Source organism: Pseudophryne corroboree, chromosome 1, assembly GCF_028390025.1.
Source record: "Pseudophryne corroboree isolate aPseCor3 chromosome 1, aPseCor3.hap2, whole genome shotgun sequence".
Lineage (NCBI taxonomy): Eukaryota > Metazoa > Chordata > Amphibia > Anura > Myobatrachidae > Pseudophryne > Pseudophryne corroboree.
This window is the reverse complement of record NC_086444.1, coordinates 885,826,346-885,843,012: the sequence shown is the minus strand read 5'-3', so window position 1 is coordinate 885,843,012 and position 16,667 is coordinate 885,826,346. Positions and strand designations below refer to the sequence as shown.

Below are 16,667 nucleotides of genomic sequence, written 5' to 3'. Positions count from 1 at the left end.
ACAATCATTGCTTGATCCGATCTCATTGGAAGAAGTCCAGAGTGTCATTGGTCAATTTGGCAGAGATAAAGCACCGGGCCCTGATGGCTTTAGCGCCGATTTTTATAAAATCCTTTTACCCCGCATAGGGGACACTCTAGTGTCTGTACTAAATGCGATTTTGTCCTCTGACACTCTTCCCAGACATTTTAATACTGCTGTCCTTAAAGTCCTTCCTAAACCAGGTAGAGATTTGTCCCAGCCTGGATCATATCGCCCGATCTCATTGTTAAATCTTGATTATAAGTTACTCACTAAAATATTAGCAAATCGAATTAAATTATTACTCCCCCAAATTATACACAAGGATCAAACTGGATTCATTTGGGGTAGACACTCAGAGATCAATGTACGGAGAGTTTTAACTGCCATTTATACAGCTTCCTCTTTTTCTTCTCCTTCTTCCACTCCTCTTTCCCCTCCCCCAGTTATTCTCTCCCTTGACGCTGAGAAAGCGTTCGACCTCGTGGATTGGGACCATCTTTTCTCTACTCTCCTGCACTTTGGCTTTCCTAACGACTTTGTGAATCTTCTAAAACTACTTTATACTGCTCCACAAACCCAGATTTCCTGTAATGGGGTACTGTCCTCCTCATTTGAGATACAACGAGGTACTAGACAGGGCTGCCCTTTATCGCCCTTACTATTTGCAATAGCACTGGAGCCCCTAGCGATAGCCCTACGCCAATCGAGAGTTTTTAAGGGAATCAAAATTGGAGACATTGACCTCCGTCTTGCTCTTTTTGCCGATGACATGCTGTTATTCGTTTCTGATCCATCGACCTCCATCCCGGAGATCCTAGGATTGATACAAGCATTCGGAACTAGGGCGGGATATAGAATTAATGTAGCCAAGTCAGAGCTTCTACCCCTGGGCCCTTCTGCCCATAACATTTCCAAACTCATCCCATCTCTTTCCTTTAAAATCTCCCACACAAAGCTTACCTACCTGGGGATTCAAATCCCAGCAAATCTCTCCAGACTATATGTGGAGAACTACACCCCTGCCTTAACACGTGTCACCTCGTTGCTAGATAGCTGGAAATTGCTGCCTCTGTCACTGTTGGGGAGGATAGCCGTCTTGCAAAGCATAGTCTTCCCGAAATTATTTTATCTTATGCAGATGCTCCCGATCCGCCTTAAGACTCAAGACATCCAATATTTACGAAAAATCATGTCAAAATTCCTATGGAAAGGGAAAAAAGCATTTATCACTTTGGATAAACTAATGGCCCCTAAGGCCGCAGGAGGCTTTGGAGTACCTGATTATATGTCCTACTCTATGGCGACTCTATTCCGATGTGCTGCTGATTGGCTGTTTGACAGGGAACTCTTCACAGACACTGCTCTAGATGAGGCCTTATTTACTCCCTACTCCCCGGGAGCATTGCTTCTGTCCAAACCCTCCCTGATCCCAACTCACATCCTTAACAATCCTCTTTTCCATGATATTTATTACAACTGGCGCACCCTACACAAGAAATTTAAATGTAACCCTGAGGTGTCTGTATGTATTCCGCTATGGGGCAACCCCGCCTTTCCCCCATCTCTCACTAACTCCAATTACCGGCTCTGGAAAGAGAAGGGTCTGTCAAACTCTTCCAAAGTGTTTGACCCGGGGGGCTCTATATATCCATTCTCATCGCTCCGAGAGAAATATGACCTGCCTCACTCTCATTTTTTCATGTATCTCCAGACCCGACACTATCTAGACTCAATAACTCGTATGCGCAACATACCACATGACTCATCCCCTTCCACTCACCCATTGTTAGTCACACTTAATATTCACAAAGCCGGACCAACACGCATTAGACAGATTTATACCATCCTGACTTCTCGCACAACAGAGAGTAGATGGGACAGACTATTTACCCAATGGTGTAAGGATATACCTGGCATAACTAATCACCATCAACTTAGTGATCATTATGTCTCTACCCTGAAAGCCCTGGCTTCACCTTACTTACAAGAGGTTCACCTCCGAACTTTGCAGAGAGCCTATATCTCCCCAACCCAACATGCTCGATTTCACCCCTTGGAAACCGGGGAATGCCCCAAATGTCATGTTCGAATAGCTTCCTTCTATCACATGTTTTGGGAGTGTGGTCTGATCCGACGTTTCTGGCACAAATTATTAGCCTACATTAATCAGCTATTGAATATACGTGTATCAGCAACGCCCCTTTCTTGTTTATGGGCAAATTTTTCGGAATGGGATCTAGGACCTGGGAAACGGCGAATTATTCCATTTCTCACTATCTTAGTAACAGTATCAAAGAAAATTATTTTATCCCACTGGTTATCGTCTTCTTCACCTACATTGGTAGAAGTTCATAGTAAGTTGTTACAGATCTTATATTACGACAGAAAATCGGCTCAAGTAAATATAGAGTCAGGTGTCAAAACTTTCTACAAAAAGTGGGGCCTTTACATTGACTCGCGGGATCAGACCACACAGGCCCAAATATTTAAGGTATTTGAGCACACTGAATGGTTCCTTCACAGGAAGATATTGGAAGAATCCATGTTATGAAACTATTTTCCGTACCTTAAGATAAGCCCTGGAGTTGAAATTTAGTACTCTCCGTCCTGATATTGAAGTATCAATTGCTACCATACTTTGTCTTTATGAATAAAAAACATCCTGATTCTTCCTCCCTACTTATCCTTATGTGTTTCCCTGTCCTCCCCCCCCCCCCCTCCCTACTTTCTCTCTACTATTCTTCTATCTCCCCCTTTTCTTATGGACTTATGTTTGATATAATGTTTCTAATGTTCTACTTCAAGGAAGGGTTTCCTGAGGTTTGATTTTTGGAGTACTATTTGACTCCAGTGCAATGTGTTCTTATTGATGAATCACATCTACTCCACGACTTTGACAATATTATAGATTTGATTCCTGACATTGATTGATGTACACACCAATGTTGTTTTTGTGCTTTATTCGTCAAATAATTGCTATCTGTTTCTGTCTTACATTGTACTCTATGAAAATCATAATAAACAGATTTAAAAAAAAAAAGATGTAAATCCTTAGATTCGTTAAGTATCACCTTACTTCAATAATCACATTCAATTATTTTTGTCAAATAGGTTTGATTTATTACTTGTCTAATTTAATCACTGTGTGCCTATCAAAGAAGGATGGATTTGAGTTCCTGATGAAATAAAGTCTTTAGAACTGACATGTAGCGATACTACTTTGTGATGATTATATTACTAGATGCCAATAATGTGTGCCTATTGAAGAGTGATAAACTCCATTCTTAATATTCTACAGAATCTTTCCAATCTATACACCTTCCCATTGAATAATGAACATAATCAGCATCAACAATTTAAAGATGGCTGCCTGCAGGAATGGATTATTTTAAACTCTGCAAAATTGTCCATTTCACAAACAAAAACACCATTGTTTAAAAGAAACTTGCCTAAACAGGGACTTGTACCCTGGACCCTCAGATTAAAAGTCTGATGCTCTACCGACTGAGCTATCCAGGCTCTGAGTGCTGAAGTTGCCATATTGGAAACTGCTCGAAATATATAAAACATGACAATTTGCTGTGCAATTACAAAAAATGTGGAAAAATATATGTGTTACTGCAATCATGAACTGAAAGACTTGGCTTGTAGGGTCTCTTGATGAAATATATTTTAGTTTCCTCTGTGTTTAAGATGTAAATCCTTAGATTCGTTAAGTATCACCTTACTTCAATAATCACATTCAATTATTTTTGTCAAAGAGGTTTGATTTATTACTTGTCTAATTTAATCACTGTGTGCCTATCAAAGAAGGATGGATTTGAGTTCCTGATGAAATAAAGTCTTTAGAACTGACATGTAGCGAAAATACATTGTGATGATTATATTACTAGTTGCCAATAATGTGTGCCTATTGAAGAGTGATAAAGTCCATTCTTAATATTCTAAAGAATCTTTCCAATCTATACCCCTTCCCATTGAATAATGAATATAATCAGCATCAACAATTAAAAGATGGCTGCCTGCAGGAATGGATGATTTTAAACTCTGCAAAATTGTCCATTTCACAAACAAAAACACCATTGTTTAAAAGACACTCGCCTGAACAGGGACTTGTACCCTGGACCCTCAGATTAAAAGTCTGATGCTCTACCGACTGAGCTATCCTGGCTTTGAGCAAGGAAGATGCCATATTGGAAACTACTCGAAATATATAAAACATTACAATTTGCTGTGCAATTACAAAAAATGTGGAAAAATATATGTGTTACTGCAATGAAGAACTGAAAGACTTGGCTTGTAGGGTCTCTTGATGAAATATATTTTAGTTTCCTCTGTGTTTAAGATGTAAATCCTTAGATTCGTTAAGTATCACCTTACTTCAATAATCACATTCAATTATTTTTGTCAAATAGGTTTGATTTATTACTTGTCTAATTTAATCACTGTGTGCCTATCAAAGAAGGATGGATTTGAGTTCCTGATGAAATAAAGTCTTTAGAACTGACATGTAGCGATACTACTTTGTGATGATTATATTACTAGATGCCAATAATGTGTGCCTATTGAAGAGTGATAAAGTCCATTCTTAATATTCTACAGAATCTTTCCAATCTATTCACCTTCCCATTGAATAATGAACATAATCAGCATAAACAATTAAAAGATGGCTGCCTGCAGGAATGGATAATTTTAAACTCTGCAAAATTGTCCATTTCACAAACAAAAACACCATTGTTTAAAAGACACTCGCCTTAACAGGGACTTGAACCCTGGACCCTCAGATTAAAAGTCTGACGCTCTACCGACTGAGCTATCCTGGCTCTGAGCACTGCAGTTGCCATATTGGAAACTGCTCGAAATATATAAAACATGACAATTTGCTGTGCAATTACAAAAAATGTGGAAAAATATATGTGTTACTGCAATCATGAACTGAAAGACTTGGCTTGTAGGGTCTCTTGATTAAATATATTTTAGTTTCCTCTGTGTTTAAGATGTAAATCCTTAGATTCGTTAAGTATCACCTTACTTCAATAATCACATTCAATTATTTTTGTCAAATAGGTTTGATTTATTACTTGTCTAATTTAATCACTGTGTGCCTATCAAAGAAGGATGGATTTGAGTTCCTGATGAAATAAAGTCTTTAGAACTGACATGTAGCGATACTACTTTGTGATGATTATATTACTAGATGCCAATAATGTGTGCCTATTGAAGAGTGATAAACTCCATTCTTAATATTCTACAGAATCTTTCCAATCTATACACCTTCCCATTGAATAATGAACATAATGAGCATCAACAATTTAAAGATGGCTGCCTGCAGGAATGGATTATTTTAAACTCTGCAAAATTGTCCATTTCACAAACAAAAACACCATTGTTTAAAAGAAACTTGCCTAAACAGGGACTTGAACCCTGGACCCTCAGATTAAAAGTCTGATGCTCTACCGACTGAGCTATCCAGGCTCTGAGTGCTGAAGTTGCCATATTGAAACTGCTCGAAATATATAAAACATGACAATTTGCTGTGCAATTACAAAAAATGTGGAAAAATATATGTGTTACTGCAATCATGAACTGAAAGACTTGGCTTGTAGGGTCTCTTGATGAAATATATTTTAGTTTCCTCTGTGTTTAAGATGTAAATCCTTAGATTCGTTAAGTATCACCTTACTTCAATAATCACATTCAATTATTTTTGTCAAAGAGGTTTGATTTATTACTTGTCTAATTTAATCACTGTGTGCCTATCAAAGAAGGATGGATTTGAGTTCCTGATGAAATAAAGTCTTTAGAACTGACATGTAGCGATAATACATTGTGATGATTATATTACTAGATGCCAATAATGTGTGCCTATTGAAGAGTGATAAAGTCCATTCTTAATATTCTAAAGAATCTTTCCAATCTATACCCCTTCCCATTGAATAATGAACATAATCAGCATCAGCAATTAAAAGATGGCTGCCTGCAGGAATGGGTGATTTTAAACTCTGCAAAATTGTCCATTTCACAAACAAAAACACCATTGTTTAAAAGACACTCGCCTGAACAGGGACTTGAACCCTGGATCCTCAGATTAAAAGTCTGATGCTCTACCGACTGAGCTATCCTGGCTCTGAACAAGGAAGATGCCATATTGGAAACTACTCGAAATATATAAAACATTACAATTTGCTGTGCAATTACAAAAAATGTGGAAAAATATATGTGTTACTGCAATCATGAACTGAAAGACTTGGCTTGTAGGGTCTCTTGATGAAATATATTTTAGTTTCCTCTGTGTTTAAGATGTAAATCCTTAGATTCGTTAAGTATCACCTTACTTCAATAATCACATTCAATTATTTTTGTCAAATAGGTTTGATTTATTACTTGTCTAATTTAATCACTGTGTGCCTATCAAAGAAGGATGGATTTGAGTTCCTGATGAAATAAAGTCTTTAGAACTGACATGTAGCGATACTACTTTGTGAAGATTATATTACTAGATGCCAATAATGTGTGCCTATTGAATAGTGATAAAGTCCATTCTTAATATTCTACAGAATCTTTCCAATCTATTCACCTTCCCATTGAATAATGAACATAATCAGCATAAACAATTAAAAGATGGCTGCCTGCAGGAATGGATAATTTTAAACTCTGCAAAATTGTCCATTTCACAAACAAAAACACCATTGTTTAAAAGACACTCGCCTGAACAGGGACTTGAACCCTGGACCCTCAGATTAAAAGTCTGACGCTCTACCGACTGAGCTATCCAGGCTCTGAGCACTGAATTTGCCATATTGGAAACTGCTCGAAATATATAAAACATGACAATTTGCTGTGCAATTACAAAAAATGTGGAAAAATATATGTGTTACTGCAATCATGAACTGAAAGACTTGGCTTGTAGGGTCTCTTGATGAAATATATTTTAGTTTCCTCTGTGTTTAAGATGCAAATCCTTAGATTCGTTAAGTATCACCTTACTTCAATAATCACATTCAATTATTTTTGTCAAATAGGTTTGATTTATTACTTGTCTAATTTAATCACTGTGTGCCTATCAAAGAAGGATGGATTTGAGTTCCTGATGAAATAAAGTCTTTAGAACTGACATGTAGCGATACTACTTTGTGATGATTATATTACTAGATGCCAATAATGTGTGCCTATTGATGAGTGATAAACTCCATTCTTAATATTCTACAGAATCTTTCCAATCTATACACCTTCCCATTGAATAATGAACATAATCAGCATCAACAATTTAAAGATGGCTGCCTGCAGGAATGGATTATTTTAAACTCTGCAAAATTGTCCATTTCACAAACAAAAACACCATTGTTTAAAAGAAACTTGCCTAAACAGGGACTTGTACCCTGGACCCTCAGATTAAAAGTATGATGCTCTACCGACTGAGCTATCCAGGCTCTGAGTGCTGAAGTTGCCATATTGGAAACTGCTCGAAATATATAAAACATGACAATTTGCTGTACAATTACAAAAAATGTGGAAAAATATATGTGTTACTGCAATCATGAACTGAAAGACTTGGCTTGTAGGGTCTCTTGATGAAATATATTTTAGTTTCCTCTGTGTTTAAGATGTAAATCCTTAGATTCGTTAAGTATCACCTTACTTCAATAATCACATTCAATTATTTTTGTCAAATAGGTTTGATTTATTACTTGTCTAATTTAATCACTGTGTGCCTATCAAAGAAGGATGGATTTGAGTTCCTGATGAAATAAAGTCTTTAGAACTGACATGTAGCGATACTACTTTGTGATGATTATATTACTAGATGCCAATAATGTGTGCCTATTGAAGAGTGATAAACTCCATTCTTAATATTCTACAGAATCTTTCCAATCTATACACCTTCCCATTGAATAATGAACATAATGAGCATCAACAATTTAAAGATGGCTGCCTGCAGGAATGGATTATTTTAAACTCTGCAAAATTGTCCATTTCACAAACAAAAACACCATTGTTTAAAAGAAACTTGCCTAAACAGGGACTTGAACCCTGGACCCTCAGATTAAAAGTCTGATGCTCTACCGACTGAGCTATCCAGGCTCTGAGTGCTGAAGTTGCCATATTGAAACTGCTCGAAATATATAAAACATGACAATTTGCTGTGCAATTACAAAAAATGTGGAAAAATATGTGTTACTGCAATCATGAACTGAAAGACTTGGCTTGTAGGGTCTCTTGATGAAATATATTTTAGTTTCCTCTGTGTTTAAGATGTAAATCCTTAGATTCGTTAAGTATCACCTTACTTCAATAATCACATTCAATTATTTTTGTCAAAGAGGTTTGATTTATTACTTGTCTAATTTAATCACTGTGTGCCTATCAAAGAAGGATGGATTTGAGTTCCTGATGAAATAAAGTCTTTAGAACTGACATGTAGCGATAATACATTGTGATGATTATATTACTAGATGCCAATAATGTGTGCCTATTGAAGAGTGATAAAGTCCATTCTTAATATTCTAAAGAATCTTTCCAATCTATACCCCTTCCCATTGAATAATGAACATAATCAGCATCAGCAATTAAAAGATGGCTGCCTGCAGGAATGGGTGATTTTAAACTCTGCAAAATTGTCCATTTCACAAACAAAAACACCATTGTTTAAAAGACACTCGCCTGAACAGGGACTTGAACCCTGGATCCTCAGATTAAAAGCCTGATGCTCTACCGACTGAGCTATCCTGGCTCTGAGCAAGGAAGATGCCATATTGGAAACTACTCGAAATATATAAAACATTACAATTTGCTGTGCAATTACAAAAAATGTGGAAAAATATATGTGTTACTGCAATCATGAACTGAAAGACTTGGCTTGTAGGGTCTCTTGATGAAATATATTTTAGTTTCCTCTGTGTTTAAGATGTAAATCCTTAGATTCGTTAAGTATCACCTTACTTCAATAATCACATTCAATTATTTTTGTCAAAGAGGTTTGATTTATTACTTGTCTAATTTAATCACTGTGTGCCTATCAAAGAAGGATGGATTTGAGTTCCTGATGAAATAAAGTCTTTAGAACTGACATGTAGCGATAATACATTGTGATGATTATATTACTAGATGCCAATAATGTGTGCCTATTGAAGAGTGATAAAGTCCATTCTTAATATTCTAAAGAATCTTTCCAATCTATACCCCTTCCCATTGAATAATGAACATAATCAGCATCAGCAATTAAAAGATGGCTGCCTGCAGGAATGGGTGATTTTAAACTCTGCAAAATTGTCCATTTCACAAACAAAAACACCATTGTTTAAAAGACACTCGCCTGAACAGGGACTTGAACCCTGGATCCTCAGATTAAAAGTCTGATGCTCTACCGACTGAGCTATCCTGGCTCTGAGCAAGGAAGATGCCATATTGGAAACTACTCGAAATATATAAAACATTACAATTTGCTGTGCAATTACAAAAAATGTGGAAAAATATATGTGTTACTGCAATCATGAACTGAAAGACTTGGCTTGTAGGGTCTCTTGATGAAATATATTTTAGTTTCCTCTGTGTTTAAGATGTAAATCCTTAGATTCGTTAAGTATCACCTTACTTCAATAATCACATTCAATTATTTTTGTCAAATAGGTTTGATTTATTACTTGTCTAATTTAATCACTGTGTGCCTATCAAAGAAGGATGGATTTGAGTTCCTGATGAAATAAAGTCTTTAGAACTGACATGTAGCGATACTACTTTGTGAAGATTATATTACTAGATGCCAATAATGTGTGCCTATTGAATAGTGATAAAGTCCATTCTTAATATTCTACAGAATCTTTCCAATCTATTCACCTTCCCATTGAATAATGAACATAATCAGCATAAACAATTAAAAGATGGCTGCCTGCAGGAATGGATAATTTTAAACTCTGCAAAATTGTCCATTTCACAAACAAAAACACCATTGTTTAAAAGACACTCGCCTGAACAGGGACTTGAACCCTGGACCCTCAGATTAAAAGTCTGACGCTCTACCGACTGAGCTATCCAGGCTCTGAGCACTGAAGTTGCCATATTGGAAACTGCTCGAAATATATAAAACATGACAATTTGCTGTGCAATTACAAAAAATGTGGAAAAATATATGTGTTACTGCAATCATGAACTGAAAGACTTGGCTTGTAGGGTCTCTTGATGAAATATATTTTAGTTTCCTCTGTGTTTAAGATGTAAATCCTTAGATTCGTTAAGTATCACCTTACTTCAATAATCACATTCAATTATTTTTGTCAAATAGGTTTGATTTATTACTTGTCTAATTTAATCACTGTGTGCCTATCAAAGAAGGATGGATTTGAGTTCCTGATGAAATAAAGTCTTTAGAACTGACATGTAGCGATACTACTTTGTGATGATTATATTACTAGATGCCAATAATGTGTGCCTATTGATGAGTGATAAACTCCATTCTTAATATTCTACAGAATCTTTCCAATCTATACACCTTCCCATTGAATAATGAACATAATCAGCATCAACAATTTAAAGATGGCTGCCTGCAGGAATGGATTATTTTAAACTCTGCAAAATTGTCCATTTCACAAACAAAAACACCATTGTTTAAAAGAAACTTGCCTAAACAGGGACTTGTACCCTGGACCCTCAGATTAAAAGTCTGATGCTTTACCGACTGAGCTATCCAGGCTCTGAGTGCTGAAGTTGCCATATTGGAAACTGCTCGAAATATATAAAACATGACAATTTGCTGTGCAATTACAAAAAATGTGGAAAAATATATGTGTTACTGCAATCATGAACTGAAAGACTTGGCTTGTAGGGTCTCTTAATGAAATATATTTTAGTTTCCTCTGTGTTTAAGATGTAAATCCTTAGATTCGTTAAGTATCACCTTACTTCAATAATCACATTCAATTATTTTTGTCAAAGAGGTTTGATTTATTACTTGTCTAATTTAATCACTGTGTGCCTATCAAAGAAGGATGGATTTGAGTTCCTGATGAAATAAAGTCTTTAGAACTGACATGTAGCGATAATACATTGTGATGATTATATTACTAGATGCCAATAACGTGTGCCTATTGAAGAGTGATAAAGTCCATTCTTAATATTCTAAAGAATCTTTCCAATCTATACCCCTTCCCATTGAATAATGAATATAATCAGCATCAACAATTAAAAGATGGCTGCCTGCAGGAATGGATGATTTTAAACTCTGCAAAATTGTCCATTTCACAAACAAAAACACCATTGTTTAAAAGACACTCGCCTGAACAGGGACTTGAACCCTGGACCCTCAGATTAAAAGTCTGATGCTCTACCGACTGAGCTATCCTGGCTTTGAGCAAGGAAGATGCCATATTGGAAACTACTCGAAATATATAAAACATTACAATTTGCTGTGCAATTACAAAAAATGTGGAAAAATATATGTGTTACTGCAATGAAGAACTGAAAGACTTGGCTTGTAGGGTCTCTTGATGAAATATATTTTAGTTTCCTCTGTGTTTAAGATGTAAATCCTTAGATTCGTTAAGTATCACCTTACTTCAATAATCACATTCAATTATTTTTGTCAAATAGGTTTGATTTATTACTTGTCTAATTTAATCACTGTGTGCCTATCAAAGAAGGATGGATTTGAGTTCCTGATGAAATAAAGTCTTTAGAACTGACATGTAGCGATACTACTTTGTGATGATTATATTACTAGATGCCAATAATGTGTGCCTATTGAAGAGTGATAAACTCCATTCTTAATATTCTACAGAATCTTTCCAATCTATACACCTTCCCATTGAATAATGAACATAATCAGCATCAACAATTTAAAGATGGCTGCCTGCAGGAATGGATTATTTTAAACTCTGCAAAATTGTCCATTTCACAAACAAAAACACCATTGTTTAAAAGAAACTCGCCTAAACAGGGACTTGAACCCTGGACCCTCAGATTAAAAGTCTGATGCTCTACCGACTGAGCTATCCAGGCTCTGAGCACTGAAGTTGCCATATTGGAAACTGCTCGAAATATATAAAACATGACAATTTGCTGTGCAATTACAAAAAATGTGGAAAAATATATGTGTTACTGCAATCATGAACTGAAAGACTTGGCTTGTAGGGTCTCTTGATGAAATATATTTTAGTTTCCTCTGTGTTTAAGATGTAAATCCTTAGATTCGTTAAGTATCACCTTACTTCAATAATCACATTCAATTATTTTTGTCAAATAGGTTTGATTTATTACTTGTCTAATTTAATCACTGTGTGCCTATCAAAGAAGGATGGATTTGAGTTCCTGATGAAATAAAGTCTTTAGAACTGACATGTAGCGATACTACTTTGTGATGATTATATTACTAGATGCCAATAATGTGTGCCTATTGAAGAGTGATAAAGTCCATTCTTAATATTCTACAGAATCTTTCCAATCTATTCACCTTCCCATTGAATAATGAACATAATCAGCATAAACAATTAAAAGATGGCTGCCTGCAGGAATGGATAATTTTAAACTCTGCAAAATTGTCCATTTCACAAACAAAAACACCATTGTTTAAAAGACACTCGCCTGAACAGGGACTTGAACCCTAGACCCTCAGATTAAAAGTCTGATGCTCTACCGACTGAGCTATCCAGGCTCTGAGCACTGAAGTTGCCATATTGGAAACTGCTCGAAATATATAAAACATGACAATTTGCTGTGCAATTACAAAAAATGTGGAAAAATATATGTGTTACTGCAATCATGAACTGAAAGACTTGGCTTGTAGGGTCTCTTGATGAAATATATTTTAGTTTCCTCTGTGTTTAAGATGTAAATCCTAAGATTCGTTAAGTATCACCTTACTTCAATAATCACATTCAATTATTTTTGTCAAATAGGTTTGATTTATTACTTGTCTAATTTAATCACTGTGTGCCTATCAAAGAAGGATGGATTTGAGTTCCTGATGAAATAAAGTCTTTGGAACTGACATGTAGCGATACTACTTTGTGATGATTATATTACTAGATGCCAATAATGTGTGCCTATTGAAGAGTGATAAAGTCCATTCTTAATATTCTACAGAATCTTTCCAATCTATTCACCTTCCCATTGAATAATGAACATAATCAGCATAAACAATTAAAAGATGGCTGCCTGCAGGAATGGATAATTTTAAACTCTGCAAAATTGTCCATTTCACAAACAAAAACACCATTGTTTAAAAGACACTCGCCTGAACAGGGACTTGAACCCTAGACCCTCAGATTAAAAGTCTGATGCTCTACCGACTGAGCTATCCAGGCTCTGAGCACTGAAGTTGCCATATTGGAAACTGCTCGAAATATATAAAACATGACAATTTGCTGTGCAATTACAAAAAATGTGGAAAAATATATGTGTTACTGCAATGAAGAACTGAAAGACTTGGCTTGTAGGGTCTCTTGATGAAATATATTTTAGTTTCCTCTGTGTTTAAGATGTAAATCCTTAGATTCGTTAAGTATCACCTTACTTCAATAATCACATTCAATTATTTTTGTCAAAGAGGTTTGATTTATTACTTGTCAAATTTAATCACTGTGTGCCTATCAAAGAAGGATGGATTTGAGTTCCTGATTAAATAAAGTCTTTAGAACTGACATGTAGCGATACTACTTTGTGATGATTATATTACTAGATGCCAATAATGTGTGCCTATTGAAGAGTGATAAAGTCCATTCTTAATATTCTACAGAATCTTTCCAATCTATTCACCTTCCCATTGAATAATGAACATAATCAGCATCAACAATTAAAAGATGGCTGCCTGCAGGAATGGATAATTTTAAACTCTGCAAAATTGTCCATTTCACAAACAAAAACACCATTGTTTAAAAAACACTCGCCTTAACAGGGACTTGAACCATGGACCCTCAGATTAAAAGTCTGATGCTCTACCGACTGAGCTATCCTGGCTCTGAGCACTGGAGTTGCCATATTGGAAACTGCTCGAAATATATAAAACATGACAATTTGCTGTGCAATTACAAAAAATGTGGAAAAATATATGTGTTACTGCAATCATGAACTGAAAGACTTGGCTTGTAGGGTATCTTGATGAAATATATTTTAGTTTCCTCTGTGTTTAAGATGTAAATCCTTAGATTCGTTAAGTATCACCTTACTTCAATAATCACATTCAATTATTTTTGTCAAAGAGGTTTGATTTATTACTTGTCTAATTTAATCACTGTGTGCCTATCAAAGAAGGATGGAATTGAGTTCCTGATGAAATAAAGTCTTTAGAACTGACATGTAGCGATACTACTTTGTGATGATTATATTACTAGATGCCAATAATGTGTGCCTATTGAAGAGTGATAAAGTCCATTCTTAATATTCTACAGAATCTTTCCAATCTATTCACCTTCCCATTGAATAATGAACAAAATCAGCATCAACAATTAAAAGATGGCTGCCTGCAGGAATGGATAATTTTAAACTCTGCAAAATTGTCCATTTCACAAACAAAAACACCATTGTTTAAAAGACACTCGCCTTAACAGGGACTTGAACCCTGGACCCTCAGATTAAAAGTCTGATGCTCTACCGACTGAGCTATCCAGGCTCTGAGCACTGAAGTTGCCATATTGGAAACTGCTCGAAATATATAAAACATGACAATTTGCTGTGCAATTACAAAAAATGTGGAAAAATATATGTGTTACTGCAATCATGAACTGAAAGACTTGGCTTGTAGGGTCTCTTGATGAAATATATTTTAGTTTCCTCTGTGTTTAAGATGTAAATCCTTAGATTCGTTAAGTGTCACCTTACTTCAATAATCACATTCAATTATTTTTGTCAAATAGGTTTGATTTATTACTTGTCTAATTTAATCACTGTGTGCCTATCAAAGAAGGATGGATTTGAGTTCCTGATGAAATAAAGTCTTTAGAACTGACATGTAGCGATACTACTTTGTGATGATTATATTACTAGATGCCAATAATGTGTGCCTATTGAAGAGTGATAAAGTCCATTCTTAATATTCTACAGAATCTTTCCAATCTATTCACCTTCCCATTGAATAATGAACATAATCAGCATAAACAATTAAAAGATGGCTGCCTGCAGGAATGGATAATTTTAAACTCTGCAAAATTGTCCATTTCACAAACAAAAACACCATTGTTTAAAAGACACTCGCCTGAACAGGGACTTGAACCCTAGACCCTCAGATTAAAAGTCTGATGCTCTACCGACTGACCTATCCAGGCTCTGAGCACTGAAGTTGCCATATTGGAAACTGCTCGAAATATATAAAACATGACAATTTGCTGTGCAATTACAAAAAATGTGGAAAAATATATGTGTTACTGCAATCATGAACTGAAAGACTTGGCTTGTAGGGTCTCTTGATGAAATATATTTTAGTTTCCTCTGTGTTTAAGATGTAAATCCTAAGATTCGTTAAGTATCACCTTACTTCAATAATCACATTCAATTATTTTTGTCAAATAGGTTTGATTTATTACTTGTCTAATTTAATCACTGTGTGCCTATCAAAGAAGGATGGATTTGAGTTCCTGATGAAATAAAGTCTTTAGAACTGACATGTAGCGATACTACTTTGTGATGATTATATTACTAGATGCCAATAATGTGTGCCTATTGAAGAGTGATAAACTCCATTCTTAATATTCTAAAGAATCTTTCCAATCTATACACCTTCCCATTGAATAATGAACATAATCAGCATCAACAATTAAAAGATGGCTGCCTGCAGGAATGGATTATTTTAAACTCTGCAAAATTGTCCATTTCACAAACAAAAAAACCATTGTTTAAAAGAAACTTGCCTAAACAGGGACTTGAACCCTGGACCCTCAGATTAAAAGTCTGATGCTCTACCGACTGAGCTATCCAGGCTCTGAGTGCTGAAGTTGCCATATTGGAAACTGCTCGAAATATATAAAACATGAGAATTTGCTGTGCAATTACAAAAAATGTGGAAAAATATATGTGTTACTGCAATCATGAACTGAAAGACTTGGCTTGTAGGGTCTCTTGATGAAATATATTATAGTTTCCTCTGTGTTTAAGTTGTAAATCCTTAGATGCTTTAAGTATCACCTCACTTCAATAATCACATTCAATTATTTTCGTCAAAGAGGTTTGATTTATTACTTGTCTAATTTAATCACTGTGTGCCTATCAAAGAAGGATGGATTTGAGTTCCTGATGAAATAAAGTCTTTAGAACTGACATGTAGCGATACTACTTTGTGATGATTATATTACTAGATGCCAATAATGTGTGCCTATTGAAGAGTGATAAACTCCATTCTTAATATTCTACAGAATCTTTCCAATCTATACACCTTCCCATTGAATAATGAACATAATCAGCATCAACAATTAAAAGATGGCTGCCTGCAGGAATGGATGATTTTAAACTCTGCAAAATTGTCCATTTCACAAACAAAAACACCATTGTTTGAAAGACATTCGCCTGAACAGGAACCCTGGACCCTCAGATTAAAAGTCTGATGCTCTACCGACTGAGCTATCCAGGCTCTGAGGGCTGAAGTTGCCATATTGGAAACTGCTCGAAATATATAAAACATGACAATTTGCTGTGCAATTACAAAAAATGTGGAAAAATATATG

The 16,667-nt window shown here is 35.5% G+C and overlaps 15 non-coding genes across 15 annotated transcripts; all 15 read right to left on the bottom strand.

Annotated features, from left to right (window-relative positions):
• Positions 1 to 3,470: 3,470 nt before the first annotated feature.
• TRNAK-UUU (transfer RNA lysine (anticodon UUU)) lies at positions 3,471 to 3,543 on the bottom strand. Its single transcript has one exon. It is a non-coding gene; the product is annotated as a tRNA-Lys (tRNA).
• A 1,231-nt stretch (positions 3,544 to 4,774) lies between these two features.
• TRNAK-UUU (transfer RNA lysine (anticodon UUU)) lies at positions 4,775 to 4,847 on the bottom strand. The gene has a single exon. It is a non-coding gene; the product is annotated as a tRNA-Lys (tRNA).
• Positions 4,848 to 5,426: 579 nt separating this feature from the next.
• On the bottom strand, positions 5,427 to 5,499 carry TRNAK-UUU (transfer RNA lysine (anticodon UUU)). The gene has a single exon. It is a non-coding gene; the product is annotated as a tRNA-Lys (tRNA).
• Positions 5,500 to 6,077: 578 nt separating this feature from the next.
• On the bottom strand, positions 6,078 to 6,150 carry TRNAK-UUU (transfer RNA lysine (anticodon UUU)). Its single transcript has one exon. It is a non-coding gene; the product is annotated as a tRNA-Lys (tRNA).
• Positions 6,151 to 6,729: 579 nt separating this feature from the next.
• On the bottom strand, positions 6,730 to 6,802 carry TRNAK-UUU (transfer RNA lysine (anticodon UUU)). The gene has a single exon. It is a non-coding gene; the product is annotated as a tRNA-Lys (tRNA).
• Positions 6,803 to 8,033: 1,231 nt separating this feature from the next.
• On the bottom strand, positions 8,034 to 8,106 carry TRNAK-UUU (transfer RNA lysine (anticodon UUU)). Its single transcript has one exon. It is a non-coding gene; the product is annotated as a tRNA-Lys (tRNA).
• Positions 8,107 to 9,334: 1,228 nt separating this feature from the next.
• TRNAK-UUU (transfer RNA lysine (anticodon UUU)) lies at positions 9,335 to 9,407 on the bottom strand. Its single transcript has one exon. It is a non-coding gene; the product is annotated as a tRNA-Lys (tRNA).
• A 579-nt stretch (positions 9,408 to 9,986) lies between these two features.
• On the bottom strand, positions 9,987 to 10,059 carry TRNAK-UUU (transfer RNA lysine (anticodon UUU)). Its single transcript has one exon. It is a non-coding gene; the product is annotated as a tRNA-Lys (tRNA).
• A 579-nt stretch (positions 10,060 to 10,638) lies between these two features.
• Positions 10,639 to 10,711, bottom strand: TRNAK-UUU (transfer RNA lysine (anticodon UUU)). The gene has a single exon. It is a non-coding gene; the product is annotated as a tRNA-Lys (tRNA).
• A 579-nt stretch (positions 10,712 to 11,290) lies between these two features.
• TRNAK-UUU (transfer RNA lysine (anticodon UUU)) lies at positions 11,291 to 11,363 on the bottom strand. Its single transcript has one exon. It is a non-coding gene; the product is annotated as a tRNA-Lys (tRNA).
• A 579-nt stretch (positions 11,364 to 11,942) lies between these two features.
• Positions 11,943 to 12,015, bottom strand: TRNAK-UUU (transfer RNA lysine (anticodon UUU)). The gene has a single exon. It is a non-coding gene; the product is annotated as a tRNA-Lys (tRNA).
• Positions 12,016 to 12,594: 579 nt separating this feature from the next.
• Positions 12,595 to 12,667, bottom strand: TRNAK-UUU (transfer RNA lysine (anticodon UUU)). Its single transcript has one exon. It is a non-coding gene; the product is annotated as a tRNA-Lys (tRNA).
• A 579-nt stretch (positions 12,668 to 13,246) lies between these two features.
• On the bottom strand, positions 13,247 to 13,319 carry TRNAK-UUU (transfer RNA lysine (anticodon UUU)). The gene has a single exon. It is a non-coding gene; the product is annotated as a tRNA-Lys (tRNA).
• A 1,231-nt stretch (positions 13,320 to 14,550) lies between these two features.
• TRNAK-UUU (transfer RNA lysine (anticodon UUU)) lies at positions 14,551 to 14,623 on the bottom strand. The gene has a single exon. It is a non-coding gene; the product is annotated as a tRNA-Lys (tRNA).
• Positions 14,624 to 15,854: 1,231 nt separating this feature from the next.
• TRNAK-UUU (transfer RNA lysine (anticodon UUU)) lies at positions 15,855 to 15,927 on the bottom strand. The gene has a single exon. It is a non-coding gene; the product is annotated as a tRNA-Lys (tRNA).
• Positions 15,928 to 16,667: the final 740 nt, after the last annotated feature.